General features: G+C 36.4%; 1 protein-coding gene across 1 annotated transcript in view; it reads right to left on the bottom strand.

Annotated features, from left to right (window-relative positions):
- Positions 1 to 16363, bottom strand: part of LOC106058866 (muscarinic acetylcholine receptor gar-2-like) — a 237880-nt gene that overhangs the window by 45619 nt on the left and 175898 nt on the right. Inside the window, exon 4 of the mRNA XM_056003817.1 lies at positions 11028 to 11167. The gene's annotated coding sequence lies outside the window, so the exon portion shown is untranslated. The remainder of the gene's footprint in view (positions 1 to 11027; positions 11168 to 16363) is intronic.

Genomic DNA, 16363 nt, shown 5'->3' on the forward strand with positions numbered 1-16363 from the left:
TCTGTTCATTGTGTCTTCAGATTATCAGGAGCACGCAAATAGATAAACGCTATGACCTCTGGCATGACTGACAGATAAACGCCATGAACTCACAGATGACGGTCAAAGGTAAAATCAGGATTTGACAGTTTGGCAAATACAAAATATCCTCCATTTGTTTACTTAGGTTGCAAGTCAATGAGTTATGGAGTTAAGAGAGAGGATATTTTCTTTTTCATGGATTGAGAAATAGAATCTATTTTTGCCAACACCTGATTCTCCTGGGGATACAGTGACTCCTTCAACGCAAAATAAAATGGTGAAAATAAAACCTCCTTTTCTTCCCTGTATATACAGACTTGCACAGACGAATTTTTTTTATTCATTTGTAGACGTTTTTACATTGGTATTTACATGTTTTGTACAAGCATTTTCGCGTTAATGCTACAAGCCAACAAGTGTATTTTATTAATATTATTTGTAGAAGAGTTGAACCCAAATAAATACTTGAAGGTAAAATACAGTTGGCGCTACGTTGAGCAAAGGAAAATGCCATTCAACTATGACTGTAGTGGGAGTTCAACATTTTGTTCAATAAAACCCTACAAAACACCAAATCATAATTTAATTTTTGACTACAAATCTGTACTGTCTTGGATATATTTTCGTTTAAATCATTCTACGTTTATCTGATTTGAGGTCCAGACTCTGTAAACACACATTACTACGTGTAGTGTTATGTATATTTTTGTCACTTTAGAGTTTGTAGTTATGGATTCAAATTTTTATTGTATTATTATATATAGACCTATTAACAAGTTCACGCCATTGCAAACATAGTTTGGAATATTTTATTCGACAGTATAAGGGGATAAGTCATTGAGCCAGTTCAAAAAGTTACATCAATTTGTTACTTGTAGAAATAAAAACTTAGCCAAGGACAGGAATCGTTTTTTTTTAAATTCTCGTTTCGTTGATTTCACTACATTAATAATGTTCTTAGCAAGTGTAGATCTCAGCAGCCTTGACCTTATTTCGTGACATGCTCGACTCGACCTCTCATGTTTAATTAACATGAGATGTCATGACGAATGCTATTTAATTAATCAAGCTTCAAACAAAACAAAAGCATGAAGAGGAATGGAAGACTTGAGGAGAGATCCAATCAGGGGCGTGGTTGTGCATGTCGGGAGAAGGTGAGGGAGATGACCCAATCACTTTGGACTGTGAGTAGATAACTCTTTTATCTTCGTATATAGGGCCAGAATTGGGGCGGGCTACTGCCCAGGGGCTTGCACAAGAGAGTGAACCCACAAAAAAGGAAAAAATCCAAAAATTCGGACGGGTCAGCAACCTTTACGTTTTTTTCTCTCTAGTGATTTATTTTTGTTTGTAGTATTACCAACAGTAGTTTTAAAGTTGACAACACTGTCGGGATTAAGAAATGTCCGCTGGTAGAGTGCTCATTATATAGAAATGTATCTCCGGATTTAGGGCAGTGAGTCAACCCAGAGCCTTTCCTTTCACAAACAGATTTGGGACTAAAAACTACAAGAGTTATATTAATTATTTTATTATTAAAAAAAAGGAGAATAAAATTAAACTTACAACTACTTTATTTATTTATTTTAAAATATGGTGCGTGCTATTTGGTAGAAGTACTATTATTAATAAGTGTTTTTTCTTTAAATTAAAAGTGGCCAAAAAGTGTTGAAGCCACCACAAAATCCTGCTCTGGGAACTTCACTTACTTAAATCCGCCCCTGATCGTATTAATAGGGATTTTGTAATGTTCTGAAATCTTGCGTACACGCGCCCTCCAAGTAATAGACGATGAGCTCCCCGCTACGCCTCTGCATTAGAGAATCCCTTTTATAAAAGCCAAACATCCAAGCCATCAAGGCCGTTACAATACTAAGAAGAAATTCCAACATTTCATGATTCAAATAAAAAACCCAAACAAGCTTGTTTCAATAGCTGAAACTTTGAATGAAAGAAGACTTTAAAAAAAAATATTAATTTAGCTTTTTCAATTAATCGTTCTTTAATGAGAAGTTAATAAGACTTCAGGAGTTGCGGTGGTTGAGCGGTAAAGCGCTTCACTTCAAAACCGAGGGTCCCGGGTTCGAATTCTGTTGAAGACAGGGCTTTTTAATTTCGGCATCTTTAGGCGCCTCTGAGTCCACCAAGCTCTAATTGGTACTTGACATTAGTTGGGGAAAAGTAAAAGCGGTAGGTCGTTGTGCTGGCCACATGACTTTCTCGTTACTCGTTAACCGTAGGCCACAGAAACAGATGACCTTTACATCATCAGCCCAATAGACCACAAGGTCTGAAGGGGGAACCTTACTTCTTTTATTTAAAAAAAATAAACTTCCATAAGACAGCGACATCACTTATGTGATACGTGACTCAAAACAACTTCTTGTGTGACTAAAGAGGCCAATCCTTGATACACAGATGCGGTCGCAGGTTGGGCATATGTAATCTCCAGGCGCTGTTGCATTTTCTCCCTTCTTTATGCTTCTGTTGTGTATGACATCTGCAATCCGAGACCCTTCCTTTATGCTCTCTCTCCATGTGAATCTATCCAGTGCAAATTTTTCCCAGCTGATAGTGTTGATTTTGAAGAGCTTCAAGTCGCGTTTGCATACATCCGTATACCGTAAAAATGGGCGACCAGCGGCTCTTCTGCCTTCTATTAGATCGCCATACATAATGTCTTGTGGAAGTCGACCTACTGGCATTCTACGAATGGTTGCAGAAAAGAGTTTGGGACAACATATTGCTGACTAACAATACTACAGTCTTAGTCTACCGGACCTGTGTGTTGTGCACCTTGCTGTACGGAAGTGAAACATGGTCAACCTACTCATGACAGGAAAAAAAGCTGAATGTCTTCCACTTCCGATGCCTAAGGCGGATCTTTAAAATAAGGTGGCAAGATAAAATAACCAATGAGGAAGTGCTACGAAGAGCAGGATGCCAGGACATCCGCTCTGTTATCAGCAGTAGACGCCTTGGCTGGCTTGGCCACGTTCGTAGAATACCATTTGTAGGCAAAAACACCAAACTACAGTGTTTCCCAAAGTGAGTCCACCCTACTCTCATTGGTACTTTACTTTATTTGGGGAAAGTAAAGGAGGCTGGTCAATGTGCTGGCGACATGACACCCGGCTCGTTAATTGTTGGTCAGAGAAATAGATTACCTTATCATCGTCTGCCTCATAGATCGCAAGGTCTGAAAGGGAACTTTACTTTTTTAAAATGTGAAAGTATTTCTATTGGAGATGACCAACTAGGGGAGACTATCACTTGAAATAACGAGAAGTTTGGTGCATCCGGTGTACAGAACAAACATTCATAACTTCATAGAAACAAAATTCTAAAACTTGCGTGGGTGGACACGGATCTCGAAAACGGCTCTAACGATTTTCCTATAAATTTGACATTTGCCGTTATATCGTTAGGAAAAGAATGACTAGCTCCTTGGCCACACTGGGAACAACTCTAATTTGACCGTTATCATTTTTCAAAGTAAAAAAAAAAGACATTTAAATTTGGCCAGAGAGAACGAGATACTGTTAATCTTGAACGGACTCTAAATCTAAAGTGTACCTTTACCTTCTTTGAAGAGTTGTAATAAATTAATGTTTAGTGAAAATGTGCGCATAGTCTTTTAAAACTAGATCTAAAGGTCTATCATGGGAATAGTATACAGTGTAGTAGATCTCTACTTTCGCTTAACCAGGAGTCTTTCTCGCGGGGGGGGGGGGGGGGGGGCAAAGGATTGGGGGGGGGGAGGTCAAAATAGTTCCTTTGTTTTTTTTTATCTATTAGCTATTAAGAGAAAAACAATCGTAAAATGTTGTATAAAGGAATTCTTGTCTTTTCATAAAAGTCTTTTTATGTGTTGTTTGTTTAATTTATGAAAAGGTTGTGCGCACATTTAAAACTAAAGTATCAATTGTTTTTAAGCCTTTCAGGCTAATTTTAAAAAAAAATATACTTGGCAAAATTGAAGTTCTAGTTTTCGTCCTTGACCTTGTTTAGTTTATCGTGAAACTATTAATAATAACTATATTTGATGTATGCTCTGTAACTTAATATCTTTATTGCTTTTTCTGGAAAAAAAAATCTTCCAGACAACGACATTTTTTTTGTCGTAAATATACTTTAAAATGTCTCTTATCATCTATCTGGAACAAAAAACTTGTTTGTTTTTTCTTTAATTTTTTTTTTTTTTTGAGTTTTTCCCTGGTTAGCGTGATGGTCCGTTCAGACATTGCGTGTAGGCTAAGTGACGCCAGGGCCAGAGAGCACCCAAGGCAGGGCGCTTCACCCCAACTCTGGTCGGGCTCATAGAGATACGTTTCCAGCTCTCCGGTAATTAAAACTTGCTTTTTTCAGGGGCGGATTTCTTTATGCTGGTTGCAGGGCAACATGTGTGCGGACAAAGGTGTGAGTGTGTGTGTTTGGATGTGTAAGTGGTGAGATGTTTACGTGTCAAGAGTAGATATTTGTTCAACCAGGAAATGTTCTACGTTTGAGACATTCAATTCTGCAAATGTCCCCAACTAATGTCAGGTGCCCATTAGAGCTGGGTGGAGCGCCCTAAAGATCTCAAAACTAAAAATCCCAGTCATCGCCAGGATTCGAGCGCCCCATACCCCTTTCAGACCTTGTGGTCTATAGGGCAGGCGATGTAAAGGTCATCTGTTTCTGTGGCCCACGTTTAACGAGGGTATCATGTGGGCAGCATAACGACCAAACTCCTTTGCTTTCCCCAACTAATGTCAGGTAGCCATTAGAGCTGGGTGGACTCAGAGGCGCCCCAATATCCTGAAGTTAAAAATCCCAGTCTTCACCTGGATTCGAACCCGGGAACTCGGTTTGGAAGGCAAGCGATTTTCCGCTCAGCCACCACGCATAGTCACCGATAATTCTCTTCTTTTAAATTAAGCTCTGCATTCACTTAAAGTCCGACATTTACTTTCTGTCTAAGCTCTGCATTCACTAAAACCTAAAGTCCGACATTTACTTTCTGTCTAAGCTCCAAGAAAAAAAAAAGACAGCCTGCTTCAGACACAGCTTATCTTTTTAAAAAGGCCAATTATATTTAATTACATTGTCTGGGTATTTTCTGATCGCTGCTTGTATGAATCTTATTTTAGAACTGAATATATAAAAAAAAACAGCTAAGGCATCAACCTTTAGTTTTTGAGTAAAAAAAAAGGAAAGGATAGAAGTTGGCAGAAACTTCAAGACAAAATAAAAATCAATTACACATTCGCTTACTTGACCTTTTTTTTTTTTTTCTTGTGAGTTTTCAAATGTTGCTGATACATGAGAAAATTTATTTGGTTTTGTTTTTATTTCATTTTTTTTAAATACATTTTTTATGCTCCAATTATCCAATTTCATTGAACTTTATAGAGATTCACTGCTTTAATTTGAGACAGACCATCGCCCGCTCATGTATCTTACTGGCCAAACATTTTCCCTTTAATTACGTGTACCTGGTCTATGCGTGCGGGTGTGTGGTTCACATGAATATTATGAAACACTAATTATTAATTGTTGTTTTAACTTATATTCCACTTATATATGCATGCTAAATAGATTTTTTCTCTTTAAAAAAGTAAACATTCTTTTGTAAATGTAGGTAATTAGCAATTTAGTAATACAATTTTTAATTGTTTTTTTTTATATATAAAAATGGAATAATGTTGCATAAATGTGTTAAAATATGTGTAACTAGTTATCTACCTTACAAAATATCCTCCCGTGTCTGTTACTATTAATAGTGAATAGTTATTAAAATGGTGTACTTTTATGAAAAAAACTACTTGCATAATTAGTTTAAAAAAAAAAAATTCGCTTTCAGAAAAGATAAAAGTAGCCGTTGCATCATAATTTTGAATGGTCTAAAGTATCATGATATCTTTTCTAGTTTACGAGATCTAAACGGGACGGACGGACGGACACACGGAAGGACCACACAAACCTTAGAGCGGCTATTTTCCTTTCGGGGGCCGCTAAAAAAACAACTTTAATTTACAAACAGTAGCCATTTCCCTAAAGTGCTAAAGTTTCCAACATGTCAATGTAAATCAAAGAAGTAGAATATCAGATTGTATCGAGATACACACATTGCATTCAAAGACGACATAGAATCTCTAAACAAGTTGGATCTCTCCTTTCGAAAAACAAAAATCCAAAGAAATACCAGGGACCAGGGTGCAGCAAAGGGAGTGGGGCGCCCATCCAAACAGAAAAATAAACATTCCCCTCTTCACAACGCCTCATCCTTATTTATCTCCAACCAGTTCCTTATAAACTCTCTCTAATCTACAACTTCTAAAAAAAAACTTCCCTAAAATAACAAGTTCCTCTTCCCCCCCCCCCCTTCCGTAGCCTCTCGTCCACCAGCACGTGCATGCAAAACCTTTTGTCAGAAATATCAAAATCAAATTAAGGGGGTAGTATTTACACATTTACAAACTAACGTAGTTATCAGGCGCCTGTGTCTGCCCTGGATGTTATCTGAAGGGTTGTGATTTGTTACACTTGTGGAAAGCAACGGAGTCGGATAGAAACAGGAGTTATATTTACACTACGCACATGTATTGATTGAGTCTGTGTTCTATTGACCCTGTCTGTATTTGGATACTTAACGCTGTCCCATTGAACTCACTGAAAATGTTGTTAGGTTGATGCTAGAAGATGAGGACGTTTATCGCTTGGTTAAAATAGTTCTCGAAGCCTAGCTTTATTATTATTATTATTATTGCTTGTAGTTAAAGTACACAAAATATACAAATTAAACAAACTCATATCTTCAACAGATACTTCGTCTATTTATATCTTGAGGTAACCAAAGAGACGATAGCAAACACAGAGAGTGTGTAAACATTTTCTCTTGAGAACCAGAAAGTTAACGAAGCAGCATACACAGACATGAGTTTGTGAGACGTACGATTATTTTCTATATACTTATCTATGTATAATCAATCAATCAATCAATCGATCATACGCCCTGTCTAATATATCTATTAAGAAAATGTGTAACATAATCTAATCTATCTATCTATTTATAGTTATGGGCAAAATTTAACTAAAAGGTTTAACACTTTTCATTTAAATAATACGTACCTAGAGAAGTCCAAAGTTTAACTACAAAAATTTTTTGGTTAGTTAAAATCGTAGTTTAATTTTTTTGTTAGTTACAAACTAAAAAGTTCAACTAAAAATGTGTAAAACTTTTCAACATGTGGTAGCGGTTGAAACTCACATCCATGTTTTCTGGTCATGTGATATCAACAACTTTGATTATACAAAAAATAATGCAGTTAACAACTATTTTGTCAGCCTGCATTTGAAGAGGGAAAATTTAAGTAAGATGCTGGTAGAAGTTATGGGAGTCAATATCTGCACTTGAAAGTAGCAGTATTATAACCCTAACCCTCTATGGAATATTATGAATGGGGTTGTTCCGAATTTTTTTCTGAGTCACGTAGTGGTGTTTAATTCCTGTTTATAGTGGGAATCTGATACGCGTGTTAGGACAATATTTAGTGGGTTTAATCAATTCATTTGCGGCAAACAATAATTTACAACTGCAGGAACATCAAGTACACTCTTAAACCTTAACTGAAGCTTAAGCGTATAATAGATTCTAGTGTTATATAGAGATCTAGGTCAACTCTAAACTATGGTAGGCCTATATAGATCTAAAAGTAGACTTAAGAGCTACGCGTAGTTTTAGAAGTAGACTTAAGTTACCAGCTTTAGATCAAACAAACACTAGAGATTATAGAGAATCAAACATAACAATCACTACTGTCTTCCCGTGGAGTTTTAATACCGAAATATTCTTTAGTTTAGGCTTTGACGAGGAACCATTGAAACGCTTCCACAGCTAGGATTTATGTCGCTGAACAAAAATCCAATTTTATAGCCCAGACTGAATCTAAGTAAAAACTACAATCTGGTGGCACATAGAAACATTCAAGGCCGAATGACGTCAAATAATTTTTTTGTCTTCTTTCTTTGTCGAAGAAAAAGATGGCTGACAAATGTTTTATGTTGATATGTGGGACATTGTAATGAAGAATTATTTCATAACGTATTATTGTGTATTCTAGACTGGATGTGCAGGCTAGAATTTCTTAGGATTATATTTATAGTTACATAAAGACATACATAACTTCTTCTTAAAAGATAAAAGATAAGGAGATAAAGAGAAGGAGAGAGAAAGAGAAAGATACATTAATAGAGACAGATAAGGAGAGAGGAAATAGAGATAAAAAGAAAGAGATAAAGAGTGAGAGATACATAGGGAGAAAGAGAGAGAGAGAGAGAGAGTAAGAGGATGAGTGTTCTTATAAGGACATAAACTATAAACTAATAAAGTCAATTAATATAGCAGGGCTTGTATATTTCAAGACCGATTTCTTATTCTTATTGACAAGACACTTATTACAGTATAATGTGGTTTAAAACCTTTTTTTTTTGATGTGCGTAAAAGAGGATTACTTAAGAACAATACTTTCTACGGCTTCCCCCCTAGATACTCATAAATATACAGCTCATACACATATTAACTAAGTATTTCTAAGTATTCGTCGTATAAAGAATACTTTGGTGTCAGAAGTGGGTTTACGAACGAGACAGCTGGAGAACACTTACAATGACCGCGGGACATTTGAAATCCTAAGAAAAACTACCTTCAAACAAAATCTCAGACGACGGAAAAAAAGCAAACTTAAATCGACCTAGGCACACGACGGCTTCCTCTGCGTCTGAATGACACAATATAAAATCTACTGGGTCTTCGTCATCACGTGAAACAATGTACTCTTCTATAATCTTCTGACTCGAAAACAATGATTTCTCTTATGAAAAGTAGACTAGAGAACTACAAGATTAGACAGTAAAGCAAAACAAGAAAAACTATAATTTATAGAAGACAAAACGAAACAAAGAAACAAACCAAAAAAAAAAAAAAAGCGAACTCAAATAGAACAAAAATTAACGAAACAAGACATCAAGAAATTCATGACATTTGGTGTCAGTGTAAGCAGGTGACTTACTTCGTTTACAATGTGTTGACATGTACTCAGGTTTAATGGTTGCTTCAGTAAGGTTGACTTTTTTTTTTCTTCACCAAAAAGGAAATTGTATATACTCTCGCATTGTCTTTGTAGCGAATATATATATTAAAAACAAATCTCTTATTTTATAAACGCACTAAAAAGTAGAAAACAAGCAAAATAAAAAAATACTTTCACAAAAAAATATATGTTAAGTGTATTAATTACTTTGAATCAGTCATGTAATTAAATTTGTAATAGGCCTCAGGCGACAATCTATAAAGGGGACTAATTCAGCTTATACCACCACTTCAGTCAAGTACTATTTCTTTCCCTTGAAAAGGGAACTAATTCAGCTTATACAACCACGTCAGTCAAGTACTATTTCTTTCCCTTGAAAAGGGAACTAATTCAGCGTATACAACCACGTCAGTCAAGTACTATTTTTTTCTTGTTTGAGATACCAAACAAAGCAATGTATTACCAATAGTTAAGTAGCCAATTGGTTAATTGTTTTAAAATTGAATCTTGTGCTGTCAGGTAGCAGAAATAATTGTGCGAAATTTTAGTTTAATCCGAGATAGGGTGTCGGAGAAATAACGTGTTCAAATTTTTGGCCAGACAGACAGACAGACAAAATGAGCTGGTGTAAGCTTGTAAAAAAAGGTTTTGGATGTACTTAGTATGAGTTACAGTGAATTTCAAGTGGACATCGATGTTGACTACTGGGAAGACATGGCCCTATAGCACTATAGCACTATACGCTGACCAAGAAGAAAAGCGTGTCAGACGTAAAATGTCTGGCTCCACTACCGCCGAAGCGAATGTCAACAAAACCTGCGATATATCTGGACGGGAGTGTCTCTCGACAATAAGGCTCCAGAGTCACATGACAAAGTATTCCACAAGATGAACCACAGTCGTACTGAGACTGTCTGAGACTAACAAAATGTGAAATTCACCGACAAAGCTATTTTTGTTGTAAATAAAACAAATAACAGGATATATAGAAATCACTGATTAATTAATTGATTGATTCCTATGCTACAAATTTTAGAATTTATTGATTAGCTTTATGAACGATTCGTGGAGGTGATCAGGTCAATTATAACCGGAAGTGATATAACAGTGAACATCATGGCGCAGCTTCTACAAGTTATACACTTTAAGCTTGCATTTTACGACAACGTATAAACAAATAGTCACTGATAGTCACTGATAGTCACTGATAGTCACTGATAGTCACTGATAGTCACTGATAGTCACTGATAGTCACTGATAGTCACTGATAGTCACTGATAGTCACTGATAGTCACTGATAGTCACTGATAGTCACTGATAGTCACTCTCAGGAAGTAATAGGACAGTAGATCATTTCAATGAAACACATTTCATTATAGTCTTCTTAACATTGCCCAATGACGTAGCAGGTCTGCATCAGTACACGTCCTCTGACAGGCAACAAGAATCCTCCTATGTATGTGTGTATGTGTATGTATGCATTATGTTTGTTAGTTTGTAAGCCTCTGTATATATGCATTATTATTGCTTTAAATATATAACATTCTCTTCGTCGCCCAACCATGCGGGCCATCACGATGAAAAATTCATGGAAAGATAACTCGTTTATTTCTGCAAGTCGGACTAGAGTTACCCCCACGTAATTTTCGCGGTGACAGAGCGAGGCTCAGAAAAAATAAGAGGGTAGGGGGCGTATGCTACGCTGCAGGTCGGCTCGTTGTTCTTTTAAGGAAAACAAAATTAATTGTAGTTCCCTTAACAAGAATCCTCCTATGTATGTATGTGTACGCTGAGACATTTTCTAATGATAGGATTGGTCTGCAGCAGTAGCGCCCTCTAGGTGGGCCATACATATCTGGCTTAACAAAGCAACACTAGAAGTATCGTATCATTGGACCTGGAGAAGGGCGAGGTTGAAAGGAAGAAACTCACTTTATTTCAAGGTCTTTACGTCCAGTGTTACGAGAGTGTCCACACATTTCAATGTTGACTAACGTACTAACATGTTGACCAGCGCACTAACATCTCCTATGTTTCATTCTTTAGACACCAGGCTAGAACAAACTGAGAACCTGTGGATAGATACACACCGAAATCATGGACAAGAACTATGGAACAATGGTTGGAAAATAATACAAAACATGAAAACTATGAATGACAAAAGTTATAAGTGAACTCTTTGAAGCTGTTTGGTTTTTCTTTTGAAAAGTGCATAAAATAATTCAATATAAAACTTGACGCTATAAATATAAAGAAAAGAGAGGGACCTGGAGACACATGTAAAGAGAAAGAGAGAGAGAGAGAGAGAAAGAGAGAGGAAGAATAAAAGACAGAAAAAAAGAGAGAAACAGAGCTCAAGAGAAAGAAACAGAGGGGAAGATAGATGGTGAGGAATAAAGAATCAGAGGAAAGAGACAGATACAGAACTAGAGAAAGAAAAGAATAAAGTGACATGGTGAGAGAGAGAGACATGGCGAAAGAAAGAGACAGATAAAGAACTAGAGAAAGAAAAGAATAAAGTGACATGGTGAGAGAGAGAGAGACATGGCGAAAGAAAGAGACAGATAAAGAACTAGAGAAAGAAAAGAATAAAGTGACATGGTGAGAGAGAGAGAGACATGGCGAAAGAAAGAGACACTTTAGAGAGGCATGAAAAGAGAGAGACTTGGAGAGATGGATAGAGAGACATACGAAAGAGAAACAGACATAGAGATACAGAAAAGAGAAGAAATGGAAACAAATAAACTATAAAAGTACTTTTAAAACGACTATTTCTCCTTTAAAAAGCTGGTGACATTCTGTACAAGCCATTACTTCGCTCGTAAGAACGAATGAATAATAGATTAAAAACAATGGTACAATTTTTATTCTATCCCATGCCCCCAACCAAAAAGCCTTGTTACACGCATCTATAAATCTATTCAGATCGCATTATGATTTTGTGATACAAATCCAGACATGGCAACATTAAAAGACAGTAGTCTAGACTAGAATACTGGATCTGGATATATGTGATAGAACAGTGGTTTTCGAACTGTGGTCCGTGGACCCCAGTGGTCCTCGAGACAACGGTGGGGTCGGCAGAAAGCTGAAAATTGTATAGAATTAAAATAACTTCTTCGCTAAGAGTCATTTTATCCAATCGGATAATATTAAGAATAGTCAAATCGCCCATCCATTACGTACGAATCTACGTCGACCTAAACCAAAGGTTGGAAAACATGCTTCACAAACAAGCTTCACCTGGCTACTCCCGACTGCGTGTGGACAAACTCAGATCCCAATCACAGATGAATCCATTCTAATACAGAAGCAGCCTAGTGAAATATGCACAAACGAGGAACTTCAACCAATATTTGAACAAGGACAAAACATTATGATAACAAAAACAAAATTTCCATATTCTATCCTGCATTATGGGTCATTGGAATTGTTGACTTCTTTCCGGTCTTCTTATTCGGTAGAACATGGATTCAGTGCCGATGTGAACCTCATCACAATGGACAGAAACCGACTAGAAATGTGTGCTCGTGGAGGTTTCTTCTTACAAACATTAAGTCGCACATCAATACTTTCATCTAATGTCATCAACATCATCGAACTGATTCAATTTGACAATTTGTGTAAGTATAATCACGATAAGCACATCAACAAAATGTTGGTTATTTGAAACATTTCTAACTTCTATACTAGGCATTTGTTTAGCTTTTTTCACTTAGGTATACGTGGTCAAATTTTGACTATATAAAAGGTTCCCCGGGTCAAAAATGTTTGAGAACCTCTGGTATAGAAGATTTTGATATGCCTAAAGTTACAGACATTAAAAGACGGTGCGGGAAATGTTCCTGCACGTTCAATCTATTTATAGACCTCTGTACTACCCGATGACGTAGGTGTGTGTTGTCAACATGAACATTGTCTACTCCAGACCAAATTGAACTTTGGAAAATAATATTTGGAAAAATGATAAATATTAATCCTCCAGGGTTTTTCCACGTGTGGCCAATTATCTAGTATTTCTTCTTCCAAAGATATATATATATATATATATATATATATATATATATTGTTACAAATGAACAGTGACAAGTAGAGGTCAACGTGTGACCCCGACGAGATAACACAGCAGCGGGTGTTCCCTAGAATGTACATGTATAAACAGAGACAGGATGTGACCTGTCCTTACATGTTATTCCAAAAGGTACTAGCAATGTCCAGTGACAGATAGAGGTCACAACGTGTGACCCCGGCAAGATGACACTGCAGCCGATGTTTTCTGGAATCTACATGTATAAACAAAGACAGGATGTGACGTTTCCTCACGTGATATTCAAGAAGATACTAGCAGTGTTTTTGCAATATTGGACAAGCGATTAGGGACTCTATATAAGCCAGAGAGTTAATGTGAAAGTCAGTCGTATGGAGTCGTGAGTGAGTCGTCGGTACTGTTGTCTACTGTGCGAGACAGTAGAAGAGAGATGTGTGCGACTCGATGCAAGTTAACTAGGGTAGAGTTAACTGGAGTGGACTACTGTCGTTAAAGTCTATACAGCGAACTACAGTGGACTTGAGCCGATACAGTCGATGTAAGACGTGTGCGGCTCTGATTCGGTAGACTTGAGTACGACTTGGTTCAGCTTTGGGAGACCTGGAGCGACACTGGGAAGTGTGTCGTTGGTCTGTTCTGTGGAATACGACTCGATGCAAGTTGAGAAGAGAGGAATTGCAACGAAGTGAAAAGATGAATTGCAACGAAGTATAGCTAACTGTAAACTGACAGATATTGTACAGTCTTCTACGCTACATGTTACAGTAACAAATTGTTAGAGTTAATAGTCAATAAAGTTATATGAAGCTGAGAGTTTAGTCGTCAAGTTCTTTGTAGTGTTTTTTTATTTGTGTGCCAACTAATACATCTAGCCAGAAGATTCGGAAATACGTAACAATATTTATACAAACTTTATTATATACCATCAAATTTCTAAAAAAAAATAGGTAGAGTCGTTTTCGAGTTCATTGTCTACCTATGAAAATGGACAAGAATTGTAAAAACTAAAAGAAGATAGACATCAGAGAAAGGGGGAGAGAGATAGATAGATAGATAGATAGAGAGAGAGAGAGAGTAGGAAAGAGTGAGAGGAGAATGATTCATGAGGGAGAGAGGAAGAGAGAGAAAAGGGGAGAAAGGTAGAGAGACAAAGATGAAAGAGAGAGAAGGGAAGAGATAGATAGATAGAGAGAGAGAGAGAGAGAGAGAGAGAAAGGACAGAGAGAGAAGAGGAGAAATGTCATGTGTTGTTAGTGACAATGAATAATTGGGCAAGGTGACGTGGCAGAAATAACGTGTTCAAAATTATTACCAGTCAAACAGAGCGAGGAGGTAAAATTAAAAAAAAAAAAACAACAACTACAAAACAGCTTACATGTAGGACTCTAAAAAAAAAAAGGTTTGCTATCAGAAATGAAGATTAAACCTCTACAAAATGAAATGAAATCAGATTTTCCATCATTTTCTAAGTTTTTTTACAAAGTTATACCAACTCACTTTGTCTGTCTGTCTGGTAAAAACTTTTTTTACACGTTATTTATCCCACGCCTAATTTAGGATGAAGCTACAATTTTGCACAATTATTTCTTTTACCTGACAAAACAAGAATACATTTTTAAAAAGTAACCAAATTGTTAATTATTTATCGGTAAAAAAAATGTTTTCTTTGGAACAAGGAAAAAAAAATGTACATAGCCCCCATTTATACTTTTTAGGTTCCGTCGCCGTTTTAAATATTGAAGATAACAATAGATAACTATTAAACCTTCTATTATCATAAGCGTTTCGCTGGCATAGTGGTTAGTGAGTGTATTGGTTTGAGGAGGATAAGGAGGTTTTAGCCCACAAGTCGTTCATATCGTTCACCTTTTTATTTTTTTATACAAGCATTTAAAAGCAATCCCCCAGATACCCTCTTCTTTTTTTTTTAAAGTGTTTTTATGTTTTTCTTGTCGAGAGCTACGCTTAAGGACCATGACAAACTTACAGAGTTTGCTAACATCCTTTCGGAGGATTTCCTCTTTTTTCCAAGTAGAAGACATTGCGAATTAAGGTGAACATTGTTCAGAAACTGTCCAAACTTGACGGTCACTAGGATGTCCATTGTCCTGTGCTGTAGACGAACAAAGTCCTTAATATTGGGATTCTTTCGGAAGGATCTGTCCTTATTTCCTATAGAGGCCCAAAGGTTCCAAGAAATATAAATGCTTTTGTTGGTGCGTGTACCAGCTGACAAGCTTGAAGTTCTAGTGTAACCGTTTTTATGTACTACAAGGTGGGCTAATCAACGCGAACAAATGTTCCTGTACATCACTCAGTCAGTAAGTCCCACGCACTGGCGGATCCGGGGGGGGGGGGTTCCCCTGTTGTCCGATTGGTGTGGGGAAGGGGGCGAATACCTCTACTGCCCAAAGTTCTGGATCCGCTAGTGGTCCCACGCCATTGTATACAGGCTGAAAGGTCCATTGCTTTTTCCAAATCACAAGTTGACAATCACATTACTATTTAATTCAAACGAACAAAAATTACAATTGAAAGGAATGTTATAGATATCATTTACAATCCTGAAACAAGTTGACCAAATTTGCAATAAAAAAACAACAACAAAAGACTCATAATAGCAAAGTCCGAAGAGACAGCACATAGACACACCATCCCGTACGATGATTGGGATTCAAATGTGTGTTTAAAAAAGAACTATAGATTATATAGTTGTCATATTATATTATAATCAATCGTCATCTTATCTCAATACAGACTTGATAATGTATATCTAAATACAGACTTGATAATGTATATCTCAATACTGACTTGATAATGTATATCTCAATACTGACTTGATAATGTATATCTCAATACTGACTTGATAATGTATATATCTCAATGCAGACTTGATAATGTATATCTCAATACAGACTTGATAATGTATATCTCAATACAGACTTGATAATGTATATCTAAATACAGACTTGATAATGTATATCTCAATACAGACTTGATAATGTATATCTCAAAACAGACTTGATAATGTATATCTCAATACTGACTTGATAATGTATATCTCAATACAGACTTGATAATGTATATATCTCAATGCAGACTTGATAATGTATATCTCAATACAGATTTGATAATGTATATCTCAATACAGATTTGATAATGTACATCTCAATACAGACTTGATAATGTATATCTCAATACAGACTTGATAATGTATATC

This window comes from Biomphalaria glabrata, chromosome 11 (genome assembly GCF_947242115.1).
Source record: "Biomphalaria glabrata chromosome 11, xgBioGlab47.1, whole genome shotgun sequence".
NCBI classification, from domain to species: Eukaryota; Metazoa; Mollusca; class Gastropoda; family Planorbidae; genus Biomphalaria; species Biomphalaria glabrata.